Genomic DNA, 23,771 nt, shown 5'->3' on the forward strand with positions numbered 1-23,771 from the left:
CAGTGGTGCCTGTGGTCATCGGGGCCCTAGGGGCAGTCACCCCCAAACTGGAGCAGTGGCTACAACACATCCCAGGAACAACATCAGACATCTCAGTCCAGAAATGTGCAGTTCTAGGCACAGCCAAGATACTGCGCAGAACCCTCAAGCTCCCAGGCCTCTGGTAGAGGACCCGAGCTCAGAGGATGAAACAAAGACCACCCGCGGAGGGTGAGAAGGGAATTTTTTATATATATATATATATATATAATGTAGAGTTTGTGTTAAAATGACTGTCAGTGCAGCGTTGATGTATAATAAATGAATGGCATAATGGTTGAATAATAGTTTTACTATTGCAGCTCATATATTTTTTCTATCTGGGCTTTAATGGTTTTATTTATTTATTTATTGTTCAGTTCAGTTTTTATTGCACTCTTTATCTAAGAACAAAAAACAGCATCTTTTACCAACCCTTTATCCAGCCTCGCAAAAAATTCTGCTTCAAAAAGCCAAACTGTTCCTTCTTGTTTTCTGCTGTGCACGGGCAATTTCTCTTTCATCTTTTATCTATTTTTCCTCTTTATTCCACTAATTGTTTTGTGTTCTTTATTGCCAGGTGGCTATAATGATTTGTTGTAATAACTCAGGACTGATCGCACAGCAGAAACAATAAGCGCCAGTAGCTTTTTAACTACAGTGCAAATGTTCTCTTCATTTAGTCTGAATATAGCAGTAAACAAGACAGCAGTCAGACCCTGAGACCTTTCTCGTAAACAAAAGTGTTTTATAGAACATTTCTTCGCTTTAACTCTCATTATGTCATAAAAAAGACAGGCAGCAGGAAGATGACTAGTTTGGATGTTGTTTCATGTCAGCTTACCTGCAGAAGTGTCTCAGCTGTAATCAGGAGCTGTCTGATCTTTATCCACATCAAACACAGAGACAGCCGCTGTTGTGCGGTCGTTTCTTAGGGGGTGTTAACGTATCTGTGAAAAGAAGCAACAGTAAGCTTTGTTCAGGAAACCGCTTCCCTAGACTACATTTATCAGAAATTATAAAATATTTTCTGCTCCTGTAGTTCACTTTTATTTATGTAAAATAGGACCAAGAAATGCTGAAACACCATTGCTCAAAAGCATTCCAGTCTCCTCGTGTGCAGCTACCCTAATTGTTGGCTTTCAGCGTGAATTGAAGTGTAAAAGTTGTTTTTGAGCTCTCAGCTTAAAACACCAATTTAACTATTTCAAAAAAAATCTGGGCCGACAGACAAAAAATGGTTTCCTGCTTTTCTGCACTTTTTTTATTATTTAACTAGAGAAACAAGTTTGACATTTCCGTGTTTCTGCTCTGGACGAGAGACACTTAACTGTTCTTTGTCTGGTAGCTCAGTTTCTCACACTCTTCAGTCAATTGAATGCAGACAAGCATAATTGGACAGCATGGTTTAGTTTCTGGGAAGAATAAAACTCTTATTTGACCAAAATAAGAAGAGCAGAATGAAGTGGACTATTTACATTGGACTGAGAATGACTGAAAAGTGGATCTTGAAGTTTTGAAATTTTGCTGCTTTATTGTCAGATTTACTGTCTGTTGTAGAACTTTAACCTTTTTCTCTTTGGAGTTTTAGAGGTTTAATACATTAATCAGGGACTTGTCCTGCAAAGTAGTCGTGACTAGAAGGGCTGTTTACTTGAAACTGGTCACATTGTTGTTGTTTTTTCATTAAATGAAATTATCAGAAAAACATTTGATTCTGTTGTTTGTTACCCCTTCTATTCAGTGCAAAAATGATAAGAAGAAAAAAAAAAAGCATTGTGAGCTATGAGTCGCATTAGTCTCTGAACTAAATAACATAAAACTTTACGTCTTGAAAGTCTTCCTGCCTGAGCGGCCAACACCTCGAAGTCACATACCTCACACAGTTAACAAGGAACATTGTCAGAAGAAATGTTTCACACTTTTACCCATATTATATGTCACTGAAATTCATTTGAATTAAAGCATTTTTGACATTTTATACCTTTTTCAGAAAGTACAATAAAACATAATAAAAATGATCAAATAAAAAATAAAAGTCTTTTTGCTGTAAAGCCTTGCAGATTTGTTGGCAATGTTTTTTTGTTAAATTGTGTTTTTTTTCTAGCTTGCTGCATGATCTCACCATTTTAGAAAGTAGTTCTGGTTTCTTGCAGCCTGTTTGCTGAGTGGCCTTGTAGTAGCGGCATTCGTGTGTGAAATTAGGTTAAGAGAAAGTATAATAATAATTTTAAAAAACCTATAAGAAAGAAAAAAGTATTTTTATTATATTAAAATATCTCATTTTGTCAAAAGGAGAAAACTGGAATGGATAAGAAACATAAAGGCTGAAGGCAGTGAGGAGCAGAAAGTAATGGGATGTCAAAAGGAAAAAAGAGAAAACTGGACAGCAAGGAGGGAGGAAGATGTGACATTATCTAGTATCGTTTCTCAACACACTATCTTAAGATGTTTGTATCCATGCACAAAGAAGAACCTTGAATGACATGGCATGCTCTGTACCCAGAAAGAGAGGGATATTTTTAGATGTTTGGCCCTTATCTCACTGCACAGCTGGCAAAGATTTGGCTCACAGAAAGGTAAAGAAAAAGTGATAATAACCTTCAGTGTGCTCTAAAGGAGGAAACAGACAAGGAAAGCGAAACAGTTATTGTGTCTCAGAGTACAGCCAAGGTTAATTGCGTGCACCTTAAAAATAAAATGGTCCGTGGGCCATGGATCTAAAGTTGTTCCTTCGTTTTGTTTCAATGTTTTACCTTTTTTGTTTACATGTATTTTTCTCCTTCATCTGCATGCATCCAGAGCCCTGTCTGCCTTTGAGTCCTTTCCACCTTTTACGCACAAATGCATGACAGTGTGAAACTTGGATCTTTCAGTTTGAAGACTTTGAAATGACATGTAAGTGAATGTTTTCCAGCTTGTGTGTTTGTCACCTTTCTAAAGCCAGGTTGCTCGAGCATCCCTGACACTATAAATATTACCAGCATGTGTGTTTATGTTTTCTATTACAGCCTAAAATTTAGCTCTAGGGTACAGTCTTCTGTTTCCTATTTCAACTCACATATAAATATCAATTTATATGCAGCCAAAGCTCTGAAGATGTTTTCTTGAATTTATCTGAATAGGGTCTTTTTAATTTATTTTTTTATTTTTTTCCCCCATATCAAAACTGAAAGGCATAGATGTTTTATTTGTGAAGCAGGGTATGAGACTCTCTAACCAAAAATATCCTTCTGATTAAACAGAAAAAGTTAGTAACATTTAATTAGCGTGTTAGTTTTTCATACTAGGAACGCATCATACATTCATACTGATGGTAAAAGTAGAATTTGTTGTGTTTGTCCTTTTTCTTTTGTTTAGGTAGGAACAATATTTAATGACAAAGAGGGATTTTGATGTATTTATAAGCACAGTGTCACAATGACATGATGGCATATTATACTATATATATATATATATATATATATATATATATATATATATATATATATATTCTCACCTTTCATCTTGACCACCATCATGCTCTGCTAAAGTGCTTTCTTTCATTGCGATTTTCTTATGTTTATTTTAAAACCTGTGATTTAAATAGATATAGGACATAAAGTAGTCCCAATTAGCAAAGAGTTAAATGAATTTCTTTCTGCTAAACACTCCAACATCATGAAGGTGACGCCGTGATGTGAATATTCTCAGCATTTCACCTCTGCCTTTTTGTCTTAGTCATCCGTTTATTTCTCTTCCATTGCTAGTAAAATATTTGAACTCTATGCTGTACTTCTGAAAAAGGTATTGCTTGCAAACACGATATTCAGTCTGAGTTAGTCATGCAGCTTGAATCAGCTGCTGAAACACCCCTCGGGTTTCAGTGTTCAAGCAAACCCCAGAAAGATTAAGGAGAGAGTTCTCAAATTATGACTGAAAAAAAAGGAAGAAATCAGACCAATAAACCATTAGCTTCTGATTGTTTCACATCCACAGGTCATTTAAATTCTGAGTGTTGTGCTTGCTACTTGCCTGGGGGTACTGTTGCGTAAAATCATGTTGACAGAGATAGTAGACTTGTGCGAATCTAAAATAAATATCTTACCTCAGCAGGCAGAGGTTTTTTTACAATCCCTCAAAAAGAGTTGCGAGAAGTCAGCAGAGAGATGTGAAAACTGTTAAAAGTGGATTAATGAATAATAATTATCAAATCAAATGACTACAGTGGAGAAAGTTTCTGTTACTATGAGAGCTTTTGTTGTGTTTTATTATGAAACATGGTGGCGGCTGTATCATGCTGTGGGCATGTTTTCTTTTGTTTGTCAGCAAAGGTTGGTAAATGGTTCAGACCTAATAGAAAACAGGCAAAATGTTGAGAAGAACCTGTTTCTCAGTTTTTTTCTAACTGGACAAAGATTCACCTCTTAGCATGACATCAAGCAACAAAAAGCTGCAAATGCAACAACTCGTTAAAGTCCTAACTTTACACCAGTTAGCTATCTGATCGTTTTACACAACAGAAACAATCCAGCTTTAAGGAGCTGGAACAGTTTCGTTTTAAAGATTGGGCAAAAATCCCAGTTTTGCAAAATGCCAAGTTTACAGAGATGTTCCCAAGGAGACTTTCAGCTCTAGTTGCTGAAAGGCTTAATTGAGGCAAACAAAGAAAACAAATAATCTGGATACTTTAATTAAAGTATTCAGATTATTTGTTTTTCTTTGTTTGTTTGAGCTGATTACCTGTTTTTTTTTTGGGTTTTTTTTAGAATTACTGGATCACATCATGAAACCCAGTACATAATTTATAATATAAATACTGCAGGAAGTAGTACGCTTGCATAACAAGCTTGTAAAATTTTAACATTAGATCTTTTTTGTCAAAAGCAGATGCACGTACTTAAAACAGAAGTGCAGACAGGCACATTTTACATTTAATGAAGTGACATTTTCCATAACAAATAGAATTATTGGCTATATAGGCCAGGACAAGACTCTCCTTTAGCATGAAATACATTTTTCTACAAACCTAACTTTAAAGTTGTAAGATAATGAAATATATGAACATTAACAAATGAAAGTGTAAAGGTACTGAAAAGTAACCCAACAATATATGACTGTATCTGAACCATAACTGAACTCTTGATGCCAGAAGCCAAAGCTGGACGTCTGTGATAATGTACTGACGTAAAATTTAACGTCATTGCACTTGATAGCAGTTGCCATAAAAGGCTCGTCTGATCAGTCAGACTGCCTGACCTGAATTTGCTGTTTAATGTCTCCAGCTGTGTTCAACAAAAAAAAAATCCACTGTCTGAGAGCAAAAAGTGGAGCAAACAGTGACAGAGCTTTTCAACATGCTAAAAAAGAAAAAAAAAAGGTGCATAAGAATAGCTCAGATTTGTCTCTGATTACTGCGTGATGAACCCAAATGGTCAGCAGTCATTTAGTTTATTTTGTATTGACCCAATGAATGAATGAAAGCTTGTTTAATGTCATTCTGAGCTAATAGTAGTTCATTTAATTCAGTGCAGGCAGAGAAAACAATTTCATGTGAAAATGGTTTCTGGGGCAGCGGTGTTAGGAATGAGAAGTTGCTTTTTGCTGTTTCAAACTGGCAGTACGCCAGTGACACTGTTGTTAACTTTAAGTGTCACTTATAGGTACAAAGCCACATTAAAATGTATATAAAAACTAGAACTGTCCTCCTTCACTCTTTCCCCAACACACCATCAAGTTTAATGAAATGTTCCATACCCAGTAGTTTGGTTTTTTTTGTTTTACATAACCTTGTTGATGGAAAAAAAAAAAGAGAAATGGGACAGAAATGTACTTCTGCCTCAGCTTTCGCCTGCAGAGATTAGTAAACGATTTATTTTTATTTTTATGGCTACTCTAACAGACTCAAAGTGCCTATAAAAGGGAATTATTCTGAAATATCTCTTGTCAAACAGTGGCTGCGTCAAAGTGAATCAGCTGCTCTTGATGCCAATTATGTTGACATTTCTGGTCTAATGTGACCTCTGCCCTCGCAGTAAAAGAAGCTTGTTAAAGGCTTGTTATCCTTCAAGATTGGTCACTTTCTTCAGAACTGTTCGCCTCAGGTGCTGCAGGAATGAAATGCAAACTACTTCTGTGTGTCTCTTTAGGTGACATTTTGCTGATTCTTGAATCAACTTTGTGTTTTCATGACTCTCTAGATTTGTTCACCTTAAAGTAATAAGAAAAAATACATTGTCAAATTAATAGTGCAGGAAAGACAGTTGTAGTCTTGCTTTACCGCGACTTTGTAATCTTCTGCCAGCTGGAAAACATTTTCATTATTCAGTATTTTACAAATGTGGTTGCTTAGATGTGTTTTTATGCATTCATTGACATTGTTTTTCATACTGGTTGCTGTTAAGTTTGACCAATGTTTAATACTAGTAATACAAAACATACAGCTTTTGTTGTGTTTTGATACTTTAAATCCACAGTAAAGACTCATACTAACACTCAATCTTTTTTAAACTGAAGTACAAACTTTTTTACTCATACTTTTTTTTCCTTATTAGATTTTCCATCAGTGTAGTAAAAAAAATAAGAAAAAAGCCCAAGAAGACCCAAAGAAAAAACGCAACCCTTTCTAAAGCCATCAAAACATAATTGAGATGTTAAAAAGACATAATCATCAACTGGAAACAAATCAAGAAGTAAATTGAATGAATTTTACATCCGATTTGGATTTGATGGAGCTTCCTGCTTTTCAGAGTTCTCCATATTAAGCAGCAGGGTGGGTCGACAGATTGGTTTTACTTTGAGCAGCAAAAGAATCATACGCCATGAATGACCACTTTATTCATTTGAACATCGGCCCGACAATAAAACCAGCTCAGGTTTTTGTGCTTTATGTGACAGTGATGGACCTTTGTTGGGCTGCAGAGAGCTGAAGGATCACAATGGAAACTCAACAGAATATCTGACACATCTCTTTTTTCATTATTAAATGTTGAAAGGTACTAATAAATATCAGACTAAAAGCTTCCAGTGTTACTTTTTTAATATTTCACATGGTCATTCTCAGCTCGAATGGGAAATTATTTCTTTTAACTTTAAAAGACTAAAAATGTAATTATTATCAGCAGAACTTTAACTAAATTACTATGTCTGTTGTAATTCACTGTGATATTACAAAGTCCTGATGAAAACTGAAAATGTGCTGGTGCCAGATTTTTATGCTACAGGTTAGAGGCTAATATTATCCTAGTAGCAATACTTCTGTGGCTCTACACCTAAAACTTTTGAGTTGTTTTAAATCAGCGATTCAGCAGAAAAACTTGTGTTTGCATTGATTTATGTTTGTAATGTGTATCTGGTGTGTTGCAAAGAATCACAAGCACTCTCAGGTAATTTATTGATTTTAATTGAGATCATGTGTTTTTCGTTGTTCAGAAGTTCTCATTCTTATTTGAATGTGTTTACTTTTTTATCCATATTTGTTACGCTACAGAGTCTGCTGGTTTTCTGCTTTCGCGTCACTAAGGCGTTTGTAATGCCGACACTAAATCAGTTGTAACTTTTCAAATGTTGAGATTGTGAAGTATTTTCTTGCATTTATCAAAACCATTTGTCCCCCTGCAAAAACGTCCTGTGGCTTTGCTGAACATATACGCCCGTTTTACTTCCCGGTATTCTGCACTTTTAAATTACTGTTTGTCAATTTTTCAGAAAACTCTTCAGGAGATTGCATGCATAGATTTGTTTACCACATAGCTGTCAGCTCATATCTACCTGTGATTGTCACTATGGATTTTTTTTGTGTTTTCAGCCTCAGGAGAGCTCATCTCTGCTTGTTGTATCTGAATTGTTTTTGTTTTAATAATTTAACAAAAAATTTAGATGATGAAACTGTAGCTTACAGACGAGTAATAATTTTTGTATTTGGCAGATGTCACTCAGACATAAGAAAATCAATTGATATTAGGAAATAAAGTTGTTTTAGTTTGATTATGTAACAGAAGTTAACAGTTTCAATAATTCCAGTTCTTTCCTTTTCAAAAGTAAAGTTGGGGGACTGAGACCACTGTGACACAGCTCTGTTTCTCTCTCTCTCTCTCTTTATGCAGTGTTTACAGCGTTATTCTATATTTGGGTATTGACACTCTGCTCTTATCTGACTGGTTTTATATTTTTGGGTCTTATTTTGTTGGCAATAAGCTGTTGCTTGCAAGGTCTGCACTGAGTTTCCCCAGATTCAGTGCTGCATGTGATGGAGGACGAGTGTGAGTGTGCGTCATAAACGTTACTCTTGCACAAGCAAAGAGTAATCATTAGCTGCTAGCCGCCTAAAACACAACGAAAAATGCCCAAAGGCAAATTATCAGAAGTGTGCAGATTTCTCTTGAAACGATTTCAACACCGCTTCATGTGAGAAGTGTTTAAAGAAAGAGCCACTGAGACCACTGACAGCAGGAAGTCTTTTAGCTCTTCGTAATGTAACTCAAACTGCAAGTCATGTTGTTTATAAAGCTAAAAAATCTACTCTGAAATCAGTCTCATTAGTTTGAGTCCTCCATGAAAATTTCTCTCAGTTTCCAAACTGGGCTTGTTCAGAATGCTGTCTGCTGCAGGTAAGATAGTGACTGCTGATATCTATGGTACATAATCCCACTTAAGAAAAAAACAAAACTATTTCTTTAAAACTCAAAGTAAATATTGCATATTTTCAGTGGACTTTTGTTTACTTTTAGAACAGCAATAAATATTTTTGTTTATTACTGTTGTTGTGTATTTACATATAATTATTTTACACTCCGTTATAGTATGCAGAACAAGACAGAACATGAAGATAGAACAAAGGAAATTAAAAGTCAAACGAACATAACATAAACCCTAGAGAGGTAAAAAAGAGAAGAGTTAACATTTTCTCAAATTTGTCACAGTTCAAAAGCAGCTTTTGTCACACAGCATAAGACCTTCAACCACAAGGATGTTAATGTTTAAAGAATATGCTAATTAAAATGTGTTTCTAGTTAGTACCATAGGATCTAGCACTTGACTTCAACAAGAAAGTCAAACCTTTTATCTTTTATGACTTTACTGGGGCTGAATCAAAGCTCTCAGTTTTACACTTTTGATGTGTTAAATTCAGCCTTTGAACAGAAAATCACATTATGATCAGTTTTCTTAGGTAGTTTCAAAAAGTACACAATAATTGAATGAACCGTTACGGTTTCATTCATTTGTGTACTAATTCAAACCAACATCAATCTTAGAGAAAATAAATGTCATCGAAATGCAATTTAATAATGTGTAAACTGAACCCAGTTGAATAAATTAGGTTTATTTTTATTTCGGCCAAGTTAAACACAGTCACAATTCAGTTTTATTGTTGTTTGGTTTAATTGACTTTAATACAACCGAGAAACATAAAATATGTAAATTTGTAGTAATAGTTGTCTAGCTGATGAAACCAACCTACCACTTCAAATATTGTTTCTTACATGCAAGGAGAAATAAAAAATAAAAAAACAGCAAAGTGAAGAGAAGAGCTCGTTGCATCATGGGAAATTCCCCGTCAGCCTTGTTCAGCCATGAAAATAAAAGAATAGCTCTGGGTTAATTGAGACATTTTTAATTATAAGGTTTTCTACAAAAGGAGAGTGAGTTAATCATTAAAACATTTAACTTTAGGGGGAATAAACTATATCCTACAAATTGGCACCAAAAAACTGCAGTGGGTTTGTGTTAAATGTCCTGAGCAGCTATTTTCCTCAAAGAACTTGAACAAAAACATTTAGCTCAAAGCAAAGGCTGCCTGAGATCCTCCAGGAAAGTGTTAGTTTTAAGTACAAATGATTAACATTGATTGAAATAATTAAATAATGATTACTCATTCATTTGTAGTCCTATTGTCAGAAAGTTGTTTTTTTCCTTAGAGCTCTTAACACTGACCTATGATTCATTCAATCAAACAAAGATTAATAAAATTAAACAAGCTATGACTCATAACTTTTGTTCTGAACTGTCATTCTGTTTTCTGATTAAAAAATGTACATCTACACATTTTTGATCCATTCATGATTATTCTTCTGTCCTCCTAATCAAAAGTCCAATATAAAAATATATGAATGAGTTCATAAAACTACACTGACATAATCTTCATCCATTATTTGTGCAGTTTTTGCTCATTAAGGACATTTCTGCATGTTACGGATGTCACACAAAGTGCAGGTGTAACACAAACTGTAGTTTCAGGCAGTTTCATCTGATTATTAACTTCAACATCCTTTTAGAGATTTGTTTTTATACTTTTTGTTGTCCAGAAATGTGAGTCTTCTCACACTTCCTCATTCTCTTGTTAAACTTAAATATTATTGTAATTATAAATCACAAAATCACACATGCTTTCTCCAGCGTGACCTCTCCAGCCATAACTTTACGACCACAGACAGGTGAAAGGAAACAAACTCATACATCCTGGCATTCACACTGATGTTACTTTAAAACTCACCACCAAGCAGAACCTTTCTGCAGACTGAACACACCCAACACGTTATCAGCTCTGTTTCAAAGAAGCATCTCCCCTTCGGAGGAATGAGAAAATAAGGCTGAGGTTTGCATTCAGTTTCTGAACTCCCTAAAAACAAAACAATACAATGGTGTTTGGTTGTTTTTTTGGGGAAAAAAAACAGTCTAATCCAGAGAAAGCCCACCCCATAATCCACAGAACATGACAGTTCTGCTGTGAATGTCCTGGTACAAGACAATCCAGGAGATCTGATGTTTGTCCTCACCCTGTTTCATCAGAGCTTAGTTGTGAGGACTTACTTTAGGTTTGACGTGGTCATATTGTTGGTCATTAGACGTTTGCTGTGCTAACACTCAGGTGAGAGCTTTTTAGAGTGTTATAAAATATGGTTTACACGTTCTAGTTATGCATTTTCTTGAAGCAACTTTGATAAAATGACACCATAGCTCTTTTTAAAATATAAACATTAATCAGCTTACATTCATAATGATGGCTGTGGCACCAGAGGAAGAGCTGTCAACCTCTTGAAATGTTGATCTTGGCTTCTCCACTCTAAATGCTTTTTGGCAAGACTTTGAACCCAATGTTGTCCGGATTTATCGACTGGTGTGTGTGCGTGTACGTGTCAGAGAAAAAAACATGAGGCTTTATAGATTAATAATATGGATGTGTGTAAGAAAGGGCGAATGTGGCTTGCAGCATAAATCACTTTTTTTGGTCAAAGAGACCAGACAGGTGATATACAAATGCAGCTCATTCATAATTTATTTGTTGATACATGTAAAGGCAAACACTCTACAAAGTTATATTCATTATTCCTAATAACTGAAAATCACTGGATGTGAATCCCAGCAGCTTCTCAGGCAAAGTCCACACATTTCAAGAGCTATGGCAAAGTGTTTAATGTGCACAGATTTTGAGCTGTTGACACCTCCTGTTATTTCTCTTTTTTCTTTGCTTCAGAATTTGCTGGTCTTTAATTTAATTCATTCTTTTTCTCTATTGTAGCAGAGAAATATCTCTTTCCCCAAATATTTGCATACTGCTGAAACAAATTAATGTCAGGTTGCTAAATAATTGTATCTGGAAATAATGGTTGCCTTCACAGATACATTTCTCAACAACAACCTTCTGCTCACAGAAACAATGCTGTTCAATTTGTTGTGTTTGCTGTTCAAGTTTAAACTCTAGGATGTCAAACTTTGCTAATTTCTAAAAGCACACATAACACCTGGGGCTGCTGGGAATGTTATTATATTTGCAAGCATCTATTCATCAACTAAATTTAATCTGACAGGAAAAAAGATAATTATATTACTTTGAAATAAATGTGAATATTGATGCCAGCTGCAGTTCAATAGTTGTTAAGACTTTTCACCAAGAAACAAAAAAAATCAGCCTCATTTTAGAAGAAGAGATCCTGACAGAACTTATTACAACATTTCAGTGACTAGACATTCGTCAGGCAAGAGGTTTTTATAACAAATAAAATCATCTTAAATAGGAATTTAGTGTGAATGTTTGGCTACAATAGATTAGTCCATCCTGTTCTAAGAAATAAAAGTACTTTCGTAGTTTTTGTTTTGTTTTGGAGCAAGAGGAGAACCTAAAAGTCACTTAAAAGCCAATCGACATTTTCCTTTAAATTACTAGTTGTTGACATTTTATTCTGAGACGTAATGCCAAACATAATTACCAGTCAGGCTTCACGTCATTATAACAAGCTTTAACTCTACATTCCACCATCATCCATCAGCTTAAATAAATCATAAGACCAAGACAAACTTCTGTAAGGATATAAAAGTTGTAAGGTTTTAAGACAGACATTTCATTTGGGTTTTTGTTGAGTGAAAAGGGCAATGTAACCAAACAAAGAATGTTATAGGTATATAGAAATGTTGAGGTAAAATAAGAAATAAGAGTGGAAGTCACATTGCTGAAGGTTACAGTGGGCAGTGGCCCTTTAAAACAGTCTCTGTAGGTCAGCTCTATATGGCCTTTACAATGTCACTGAATCATTTCTGTCACTGGACAATGGCTCTCCGAAGACCACAGTAATCAAATGTGTTTTTTCCTCTGAAGGTCGGGTTCTTCAGGGTGGGAAAAACACCTGCTGCATGGGGACATTAAATCATTTTACTCTGCATTGTAAAAGACATAAAGCATATGGATTTTTTGTATGTAATGATTGGATAACACGTTCCTCCTGTCTTCACATCTACTTCCACCAGTCTGCTATGAAGTCCAGCACAGCTCATCACGTCTTCCGTTTGAATCATGAATAGAGCACAATGTAAGTCAAGTGTGTTTTTTTAAGGTCTTTGTAATCTGCAAAAGGTCTTGTAAAGTGCAGCAGCTAATGGGGATGTAGTATTTCTCAGAACTGCCATAATCACAGAGGGGGAAAAGTTGGCATCTTAGTTGTGGTAACAGTTTTCAAAGAAAATAACCTCAAATCATAAACAGGAACATTTGAGACATGAAAGGAATGCAAAATGATAAACAGAATCTATAAAAGTTTGAATTCAAATTAATAGAATTACTTTGAGTTTTTTTTTTTCTTTCAGTGTACAATAAATAACCCTGTTCAGCAGTTTGGATTTCAATTGTTAAAACTCTTTTTGTTGATGAAAACTAATAGACGCATAACTGACCTCTAAACCACATTATGTTAAAAAATAAAACATTCTTTTCAGCTTTACTAGCAAGGATAGTCTATAGGTTTTATAAAATTCTTAATACACTCTCATACAATCAGCACCCATGTATTTAAAAATGTCAAAAGAAAAAGTATTTTCAGATACTATTTTTTTCATAATGGTAAACAAAACCATGTCAACTTAAGGTCTGGATGACAAAGAAAACTAAGATGGATAGAAATGTAAAAAAAAAAACTTTTTTGAAAAATTAGCTGAAGATGAAAACAAGATAATGAACTTAACTGTACCGCAAAGTCTTTAGTGCAACCTCAAGAGGTGAAAACTGAAGGTTTGGTCATGCCTCTAACTTAACCTTTAGCTAAACATTATTAAAAATGATGGATCCATGATGGTCAGAGAATCTCACAGAGCTACTGTAGACACTTTACTGGAAAGATGGGAGGGATCATCACTGACTGATGACTGGAAATAACAAGTTTACTTTGATGTGAAGTCAGCCTCTTCAAAGCTAAGCATAAGGATCATTTTGAAAATAAAGCAGTTCATGCACATAAATGTCTGAAAAAAGAAAGTTTGAGTCAGTCAGTTTTTAGGACGTCCTTTAAGCGCCTGATGGAAGGGTTTAAGTTTACTGTAACTATTACCGATCCCGCTAGGATTTATCATTGTGTGGAGTTGTTTATGTTTAGACTCAGGTAGAAACATCGTTAGTGTCAAGTCAGACTGGAAGAACCAGGGCAGCTGTTCAAAGTGAGGAGTCGCCATGGAGACGATCTGACTCAGTTTAAATTGCCTCTTATGGCCTTTTTGCTTCTGTCTTCGTCTCTTCAGATGAAGCGGCAGCACAATGCTTCATTCCCTTGAGCTGTCAAGAACGTGTCCTTCCACTGTCTTCGACACAATAGATGGGCTGGCGTGTTTTGTGCTCCTTCTGGAAGGCATTGTGACTGTGGTAGTTTCAGGCTCACAGGCAGTTTTGTCGATGATGGAGTGGAAAATGCTGTCATTCACTTTGAACAGAAAATTGGCAAATATTTGGTAAATTTCAAGGCAGGTAATCTAAGCTTTTAAATGCACATTTTGTCATACAAGCATTCAGGTCCAACAGTTTTAGAATCACATGCTCTGGTTTGATTTTGCCTGCTCATTAAACCAGTAGTCTTTTTGTATCCGAGCTGCAAAGAGAAGCAGATTTTCTTTTTTAAATCTTACTTCGATTAATTAGACCAGAAGGACACATCAAGCCATCATCTTTTCTCTATGTTTCTAAACATCTCTAATTCACAAACGGTGAAGTATTAGCGCCCAGAGATGAGAAACAGCAGGACATTATTGTGTGTTAATGGTTGAGTGGTTGATGATGATGGCTCTGCCCTTGTATAACTTAGCCAGAAAATGACCACCTGAGCACAATGGATGTTCGAGGCTTTCAAAAAGGACTCACTGAGCCCACCAACCAAAAACTCTTCACTTATTTTAGTCTGTTTATCTGTCTTTCTCCCTCCTTTTGTTCTCAATTCTACATTAAACCTCATTTAACTCCTTCAAATAATGCGTCATCTTTTTAAAAAATACATAATTAGTTGCTTCTGCATTCGACTCACACAGCAAACAGAAGAAAAGGAAAAGCAGCTGATGTTCAGAGACACATTAACTTTGCCATTTGGCCTTTCATGAAACTACAGAGGCCCTGTTTGAAATAACAAGCTACCAAACCCGACTCACTGAAATCAAGTCCTTCATAATCATTTGAAGAAGTGTTTGTTTCTTGTTTCAACAATTAGTACATGATGCAGGCAGGAATCATGCAAATACATATGGAATGCATATGAAATTATTTACTCTATGTGATTCTGCTTAAGGCACACGTTATGCAGAGAAAAGCCTGATATATTTACACTAGATTCAGAGAGGGCATTAATGATAATGACTGCATGTCAGCATCGGTGATAGATGTCCGCCCACATACAAACAGGTGGCATCCTGCAGGCGCAGCAATCACAGCTTCATCAATAATGTGTTTTGTGATTAATGATTTCTTAGAAATCTGCCAGCTGAATACATCTCTTTAAATTCAGATGTTTAGAAAGAAAAAAAAGATGTGTTTGTTTTTTCAGAAGAAGATTATAAATCACAGTGCTGCAGATGTTAGCACAACTTTAAGCACTTTTCTTCAGACTGATGTAGTTGAGTTCAGTTTCATGTCACAAACAAAGAAACATAAAAATGTGTAATTTGGTTCTAAAATGTAATGAAACAAAGAGGAAACATAAACTGCAATCGGGGTTTTAAACTAATGACAGTAAAAAGCACTGCAGCAGCAATTTGAGTTAATTCAATTAGGCTTTAAAACACAATAAGGAACCGATAAAACAGAGCCTGACTGAAATTGATAAAGTGTTGACTTCTAGCTCAGCTGCAATTTTTTTTCTGCCGCTATCAACAGAAGTGTTACAACCGTCTCAGCTAATGTATGGTGAGATAACAAAACAGCTATAGGGTTTAGGGAATATAACTTATATCACTTAGGATTTGCAAAGCACAAAAATATCAGCAGTGAACACATTCAAAAGAGGAACAGAGGCTAACAGATTCCTACTATTCCAAAAACAAACAGACTCTAGAGGTTTTGAAAACTGCAAAACTCTCTCAAAAAAGCTCTCACATTTTTCTACACTGACTAATCAAACAAAAACACAAAGATGTGTTAAAATGTCGTGTTAATCAGACTAAATAAGAGCTGAGACTGATGGTGCATTTGTAAATCTGAAGTCAGACACCTATGGCTGCTTTCACACTGCAGGTCTTAAAGCTCACTTCAGATTTTTTCTTTGCATGCTCGTTCGCATTGTATTTAAAATGTGACCTTAGGGGCAAAAAAATCGGAATTTGCCCACAGTGTGAACATAGCCTAACTCACATCAATAATGTTATAGTTGTTCAAGTGAACGCTGTGCTGTGAAATTTTAAACCATAGATGATAATTAATGCCAAAGTGCATCAGTGTTGCATTATGACTTTGCATGTTGGCTTCAAATGTCTTGAGTTACAACAAGAACAATCTTTGGTCTGAGTGATAAGGACACAGTCTAACTGCTTAATAAATAAGAGCAAAACTCAGTATTATACAGTAGCTTTCATACAAGCCTGTGGAATTATTTTTTTGGTGTCTCTGATCTTAGCATATTAATGTGAATCAGTGCCACTCTGAATGACAGTTCTGACTGTGGTTGCGGCGTCTGACCTGTCCTGACTGCAGCCTTGAGGTTTTGATATTATTGACAGGATGATGTTTTGTGACACATGTAACTCACACTGGTTCCTCACCAGCATGTGTTGCTTTAGGACCATCATGTATCACAGAACAGCATTATGCTAAATGCAGTTACAATCTAAATTCAAGGCATATAGATAAGCAGCCTTCTTATTATAACAAATATTGGTGAAAAAAAGTCCATGAAAGAAACAGATTTATTATAAGAGAAGTTGATTATATTTCTCTATAAGTTAAATGCAAAAAAAGTATAATTATTTATTACTACTTAAATTTGTTTATAAATTCCTTTGTGCTGCTTTTCAATCTATTGTTGGTTGTTTTTCTTTTTGGCATATTTGAAATCTACATAAAATATAATTTGTTTGTGTTGTCACTAACTCAGAACAATATTTATCATCATTGTTAGACTTTTTTTATTGTTCAAGAAAAACAACAACAAAAACCATAAGTGACATTTCTTTCACCCAGGTGCATTAATGTTGGTTAACCCAGGCTCCAGCGGACCAGTCGTTGTGTTTCTCTGTGATTCAGCCAGCTGTGGCTTTGTGCAGACATGTGAAAAGATTTCATTTTTTCTAGTTATTTTACAGTTTTCAAAAGTGGTCAATTGATCTGTCAACTCACTTCATAATTGTTTGTCTGGAATTGTGACAGGTAAAAATAAAGCTGACGCCTGGCAGCATTTAGCTTATAGCAGGAGCTGAAGTGCTCTTTGTCCTTTTTGTACAGATTTCATTTATGTGCAGTTTCTGAATTTAACAACAAAATCATGTTGAAATTATTTCAGCTTTGTCTCTGAGTCAGTTGAACCATCATAATAAAGGAATTTTTATCTTTCTGATGACTTTATATCCACTTGAAGAGTGTGCTCATATAAAGCTTTTACTTGCTGTTGAGTTTGGATTTTGACCCAGGGGTCCTCCAAAATGTCTGAAGCAATTATTTAGGTGTTGTCCCCTTGCAGTAATTCAGGCCTCTGTTTTCCACTTTCTCCATGCATCAATTTTTAGTCACAAAGAGGTGAACCCAGAGTTAATTTACACTTCTGTCTGTAAAAGCTACTATTGTGTTCGAAATTGGTAGGGTTGAGGCAAAGGTTGAGCCGGAATATAAAAAGTTCAGGAGTGAGATTGATCCCATTGTTAAAGGTCCTAATTTTTGTTGTTGTTTCCTGGTGTTTTTTAGTGCATCAGCTGTAGATAAACTCTGTAAACTTGTGTCAGATATTAAACTTTGTTGACAAAAACCCATAGACTTCTATATATGATGCCGTACTAGAGTGGGTAAAGGTTGAGCCAAGGTGTGAAATTTGCAATCTTGCAAGTGACTGGGTTAATCCTGCTTATGATTAGTTCTTTTCTTGTGTATCTCAGAAAGTTCACATGCATTATGCACAGTGTTGCTTCTCCAGGGTAGCATATATATTTAAAAACATGCAAATTACTGTCCTTTTTCACTTTATATGGGCAGTTTGTGAATTTGTTCTTCTACCTGCTTATTTGGTGGTTGGTGCTGTCATATAATCATGTGTTACTGGATAATCAGTTGTGTTGAGGACCACCATCCAGAACACAAACTGGCTACCATGCAAAGTCTGCTCTGAAAACGTCCCCCTGATACAGAGAGGAAGACAAAACTGTTTCTATAAATGGTTCAAGACAAAGGCCCATTTTAAACTGGACCTTTGTCAAGTCAATTAGACAAGCTTAGAAAAAAGAAAAAAGAAAAAGCAAAGAATAAAGAAGACCAGGAGCAAAAGAAATAAACTCTTCATCAGCATACCTCACTGGTGTTAATTAAAAGGCTGCAGTCAAATAGGCCATCTGTTAAAGTGAATTTAACTCTTTGGTGATGCAGAACACACATGCTGTCATGCTGTTAAAACAAGGCTTCAGTCCCCTGGGCTGCAGCCGAGGCTGAGCCAGATGAGCGCGTGATCTCGCTGCTCCGTGGACCTCCCGGGACCTCCACGAGCGCTGAGTTCAGTGTGCTCTGGGTTTGAATGTGCATTCATCTTTGAAATGCTTAGACTGAGAGCTGTCACAATGGACAAACTCCACGTAGTCACATTGGATGTGAAATTGGGTTTGCAATCAAACGTTCTCATACTTGTGCTTCCTGTAATTTCACACAGCTGCTCATGCTTTAAATGTAACCAAAGCTGCAAAATATGAGTGCACGGTGAAAAAAATACAATAGAAGACTTAAAATTAGAGCAATAATTTTGTCAATATGCTGTGCAGTCTGATTCAGATAATGGTCTACTTTAAAATTTCAGATATTCCAGCTTCCAGATTAAAAATCCTAAATCAGTACCGCTGTCTTCTTATGTGCAGTTTACTGGCTGCCTTTTAAATGATTCAGCTGTCTAAGTAAGTATGCAAATGAAAACTGTTCAAGTAAAACCAAGCAGGAATATTTAAGACAGATTTTACTCAAACCCAACCAGCTTGTTTAACTGCAGTGAGGCTTATACTTTATTGCACTGCTACATTAAAAAATGTTCTCTAAAATTAGATTTAACCACAGATGAAGCACACATCTGCATAAAAAAATGTTCATACAGACCATAAATACTGACATTAAGTTGTTTTGTTTTATTTCGAAAGTGCCGAAAGACAAAAATACCCAAAAGCAACTCCGAATCACCATCAAATAAGAAAAACATTTAGCATGAAAGCTACAAATCCACTTCTCTTTCTTTGTCAAAGTAAAAATAATAATTTTACTGGATTTAAAAACATATCCATGATCTGAGATGATAGATCATTAGAAAAGTTTTTAAAATACTTTCACTCTTTTCCTCATTTATTTAACACGTTTGAAGAAGTATGGAAGGAAGCACTCATTCAAACAGAAAGCAGAATGTAAAAAGAAAGAAAAAAGGTTTCTTCATCTTCTAGAGGGCTAAAATAACATTATCCTAAACGTCAAGTCTGAGTAACAAAACCTTGAAGAAACAGAAAAACAAAATACTCGTTTATGGGATAAGCCAAGACTAAATTCATCAAATTATTTGACAGATTCTATTTTTTATATCAAACACAATACCCATCTGCTGTAAATATGACTTCAGATATAAAAATGTTGCCAAACCAGAACATAGTTATTAGGAGAAGAATGAATACAATGTTTGTTTTTTAATAAAGAACAAAATAAGAGAATCAATGTGAAACTGGTTGTAGAAAAATAATAATTTTATCAGATTTATTTTCTTTTTACAGTTTGTGTGTCTTCTAATTTTTAAGAATCAGTTATTTAATACTTTTTTTTCTTTTTCAGACCTACTGTCACGTTTTTGCTGAAAGATCAAACCTACATTTTCTCTTTTTTTTCATAATTTGGAGAATTTAGGCACCTGTAACCTTTTTATTCATATTCAATAAACACAACATATTGGAGAAAGTAGCTTCTGCTAGAAAGCCAATAACTTTGTCTCTTAAAGTCCATAAATGCATGTCTATGATAACAAAACAAAGGCAGTAAATAAATAAAATAGCACTGCTTGAAGGAATGCATATCACCAGCTGCCTTTCATGCCACAGTTTTAAACTCAGATCATTTTATGTGGAGAAATGACGGATGTAGAGCTATTTTGGTTAAACCTTGAAAATAACAAGATATAAGATTAAAGTTTGGAGTATGTGTCGGAAATGACTGTCAGCTATTACCACACTAAATTATAGCTTAACATCTGTAAAATTCACTGATGTCTCGTTGTTCCTGTCTGGGGTTAAGGTCGCTTTGCCGTGGCAGCCATCTTAAATTGGATTGACTCCAAACTTTAATTTAGATGTATATCCAGTGATTACTTTCTGACTTACATTAAAATCTGACCAGAGGTTTATGAGATGTTTTACTAACATGTAAACAAACAAATACACACACACGGGCAATTACATTATCATCCGCCTTGCTCAGTGGTGGGCAACAACTCAGCAGATGGAAAAATTGAAAAGATGATTTCCCCTTTGACTTCTGACTCCACTATATATTATAGCCAAAGACATGTTTGTGCTTCTTTTTATACACCAGAAAGCAAGTTCATCTTGTTGCTTCCATCCGCTGCAGCTTTGATCCCGGGGCACTGTGATGCTGAGGTCTTCACTGCTCTGCGGAGGCAGAGGCACTGCTAAGTGACTGGATGTAATTTGTGGAATCTGCGGCGCTTCTGCTTGCTCTGCTTGATTGCAAGAAATCACGCTCACCAGCTCTGACAGCTGGACACCAAAGACACCCCCAGACAGCAAAACAAAGGTGATTTGTAAATTACAGAGGGCTGTGTTGCAGGTGAATTGTACTCAGTGGCCATAAGTGGTGGCAAAGGTTGACTGAGTAATTTGATTTCAGTTGTGGCCACTTGCCTCTCAATAGAGAGCAAACGTAAAGTTCAAAAGCTGCTATTGAAAGTCCATGCCTGCATTTTAAGCAATGTCGAACACTTTGAATTGCTTCACTCGTTCTGGTTGAAAGCCTCTCTCTGTTTTGTGCACATTTGCAAAAAAAAAACACTTTCCACTTATTCATTCAGTTGTTTAGGCTTATTTCTGAGCAGCATGACTGTAATATCAAAAATCCAGTCTGCAACCACACATTACCAGCTGTTCATCACTAGATGAGTAAAATAGTACAAGATTTAATTTCTTTTTTGACACATTTTGTTGCTTTCTGTCAAAAGGCGAAGGCAGAGGATTACCAGTTTCCATCTGTCTCTGCACGTGTTTGTTTGTCTGTACAGTTAGCAAAATATCTCATAAATCCTTAAACAAATTTTAATAAAACATGCAGGTAGTAGTCATTGGATGTGCATCTACAGCTGTTTAACTTTTGAAGTTGAAGGACAGATGGCTGCCACAGCCAACTGACCTTCAAAACCACAAAAATGGCTAAAATTCAGTCAGTTTCAAAGATATTGAGCTAAAAATTGAAGTGGTCGCAGCTGAGAGTGATCCTCAAGACATATTCTGAGCACAAAATACTGGGTAACCGATTAGATGGCTTTACAGCTGCTGTCAGAACAGAAAATCCCCAAAACCTCCAGTTCCTACTGAGCATACCTAACAATGTTTTTGTGATGGAGAAAAGTGATGACACACAAAGAGATAATCTTTCTGTATTCTGCCCACTGCTAAAGGTCGGGGTTACGCTGAAAGGGCAGAAGGTCGTGCCTCAAAGTCTGAGTGAGATGTGAGGGTATGTTGGGCTACGGACCCCCCCTCCCTCCTGAGAACCACAGTGGGTGGAGGGCTCTGAACAGAACAAGCCCATTCTGTTCTCTCACCAGCACCAGCTGATATTAGATGAAAGCCGAGAGGGATGATGGAAGAGACGTGGTGTGAGAGATGTGAGGAGCTTCAGAAGAAGGGATAACAGTAGACTTCTGATGTGCCATGCCATTCGTTTTATTTTTGGCATTTGGGGAAGACCATGTGTGCAACCTTTATTTTGTTATACACTAAAAATGAACACTTGTTGCCCTTATTCTTTCAGTCATGTCATGCAACTTGTCTTTTTGTGTGAATTCTAATTCAGCATACACACTATTATTTTCCATTTTTTAATTTTGTGCTTTTGAAATTTAGGTATTTTTGCATACTTTTTACTATTTTAGTAATTCATCAATCAAAACGTTTGGCTCATTTAGGCACGGGGTACTATGACTTTTGTATTTTGTAATTTTTAATCTTTTCAAAAGTGTTTTACTTCCTTTTCAAATATTTCCCATATAAGAATGTGTTGAGATCTCTTCATTTTCTTCAAAAACATCCACCATGCTGGCTCAGATTTAGTTTTTTTATGCTACTTTTAGCTTTTAGTGAATGTTTTGCTACTTTTTTATCAGTACTTGTGATTGATACATTTACACTAACTGTGGAGCTTTATAATGTTTTGAAGAAAACATTGACTGCATGCCAAAAAAAATGACATCTGAAGAAAGATCAAATATCTTTACGTCACTCAGATCTTTCCAAATGGAGGTGAGCGTTTGCATTTATTGCGATTTGTAACACAACCAATTTGAAATTTCAAATATTTTTACAACATTTGGAGACAAAATTGAACAAACAAATACAAATTTCCTGCAGTATCCCAGTCCAGTAAAGCCAGGGAGTCTGGAGGACATCTTTGTTTACAACATGGATCATGCCTGCATATCTTTTTCCCAGTTGGTCGTCTCACATTTCCACGTTATGACATACTGCTCAGATTTCTGGGAGCAGTTAGAGGGACTTAAAGGTGACTTAGCGATGAGATTGTGAGATAAAGAGCGTAAAATGAAAAACAAGGAGAGAGACAAAATGAAGACACATGGTGAAAACCATTCAGGGTACAGAACAGCAAAGTCTCCTCAAACTGTGTCCATCCATTCACATCTGAGTGGAAAGCTGCACACATTAGCTGAGCAGCAAGAAGAAGAAAAAACTTTTATGTAAATAACATAAGAAAATAAACAGTTTTTTCCTGTGGCTCTGCATTATCCCCCTCATGGAAAATGTCAGATGTAATTTATGCTGCGACTGTCAGGTAGCTGGAGGAAGCTCTGCTGCCTAATATTTAAAACCTATCGCATCGGAGCAGATGTTTGCTCAGGGCCTGCAGAGTAAATAGTGTTTGTTTAGAGGTTAGTACATGGAGAGACAAGCACAAACACAAGGTAATAGTCTTGGAATTACCTAAATGTAAACCTTAAACTGACATTTTAACACAGTACTTGTCTGGAGTGCAGTTATTCCACCTCACAATGTTGCTGGTTTATACCTTTCTACTCGTAAATGCCAGCTGACCGACCTGTTGTTACGAAACAATCTCAGCTAGGCTCTTTCACCTGATATTCAAGGATAAAACTTCAATCTCAGTGCCTTCGTTTTCTCTTAATCAGAGAAACCAGCTGTTTTGTAATTTCATTGGGTTGTGAAAGTGGAACACTTGTTTCCAAACATGCTGTTTCAAAATGAGAGTGATTTGCAGAGACGTGCAAAAAGATTTCATTCTGTCAGTACTGAAACTTCCACTGTCCTTTATTTAATTAGGGGTTTTGAAATTCACATTTTGTACTTCATTATATTTAACTGTTTTACTTAAATATATATTCCAGCTATATAAAATGTTTTTTGCTGCAAGTAAATTCAATTTGTATTTTATATTCCAATTTATTTATTTTTTGACTGAAGTAATTTGGTTAGATTTCAGGCTCCAGGGATAAAGTTCAGTAATGATTTGTTTAAATCCTGCTAAAGCTAAGTCGGACAATATTGTTTTTGCTCGAGGTCCTGTCTGAATGTGTTACCAAAATATGTGATGAACCACGTCACAAAGTTGGATGAAA

General features: G+C 35.7%; 1 protein-coding gene across 2 annotated transcripts in view; it reads left to right on the top strand.

Moving 5' to 3' along the window:
- Nucleotides 1–23,771, top strand: part of LOC108231480 (potassium voltage-gated channel subfamily D member 3) — an 86,104-nt gene that overhangs the window by 15,735 nt on the left and 46,598 nt on the right. The window lies entirely within an intron of this gene.

The sequence above is a fragment of the Kryptolebias marmoratus genome, linkage group LG4 (assembly GCF_001649575.2).
Source record: "Kryptolebias marmoratus isolate JLee-2015 linkage group LG4, ASM164957v2, whole genome shotgun sequence".
Classification (NCBI taxonomy): domain Eukaryota; kingdom Metazoa; phylum Chordata; class Actinopteri; order Cyprinodontiformes; family Rivulidae; genus Kryptolebias; species Kryptolebias marmoratus.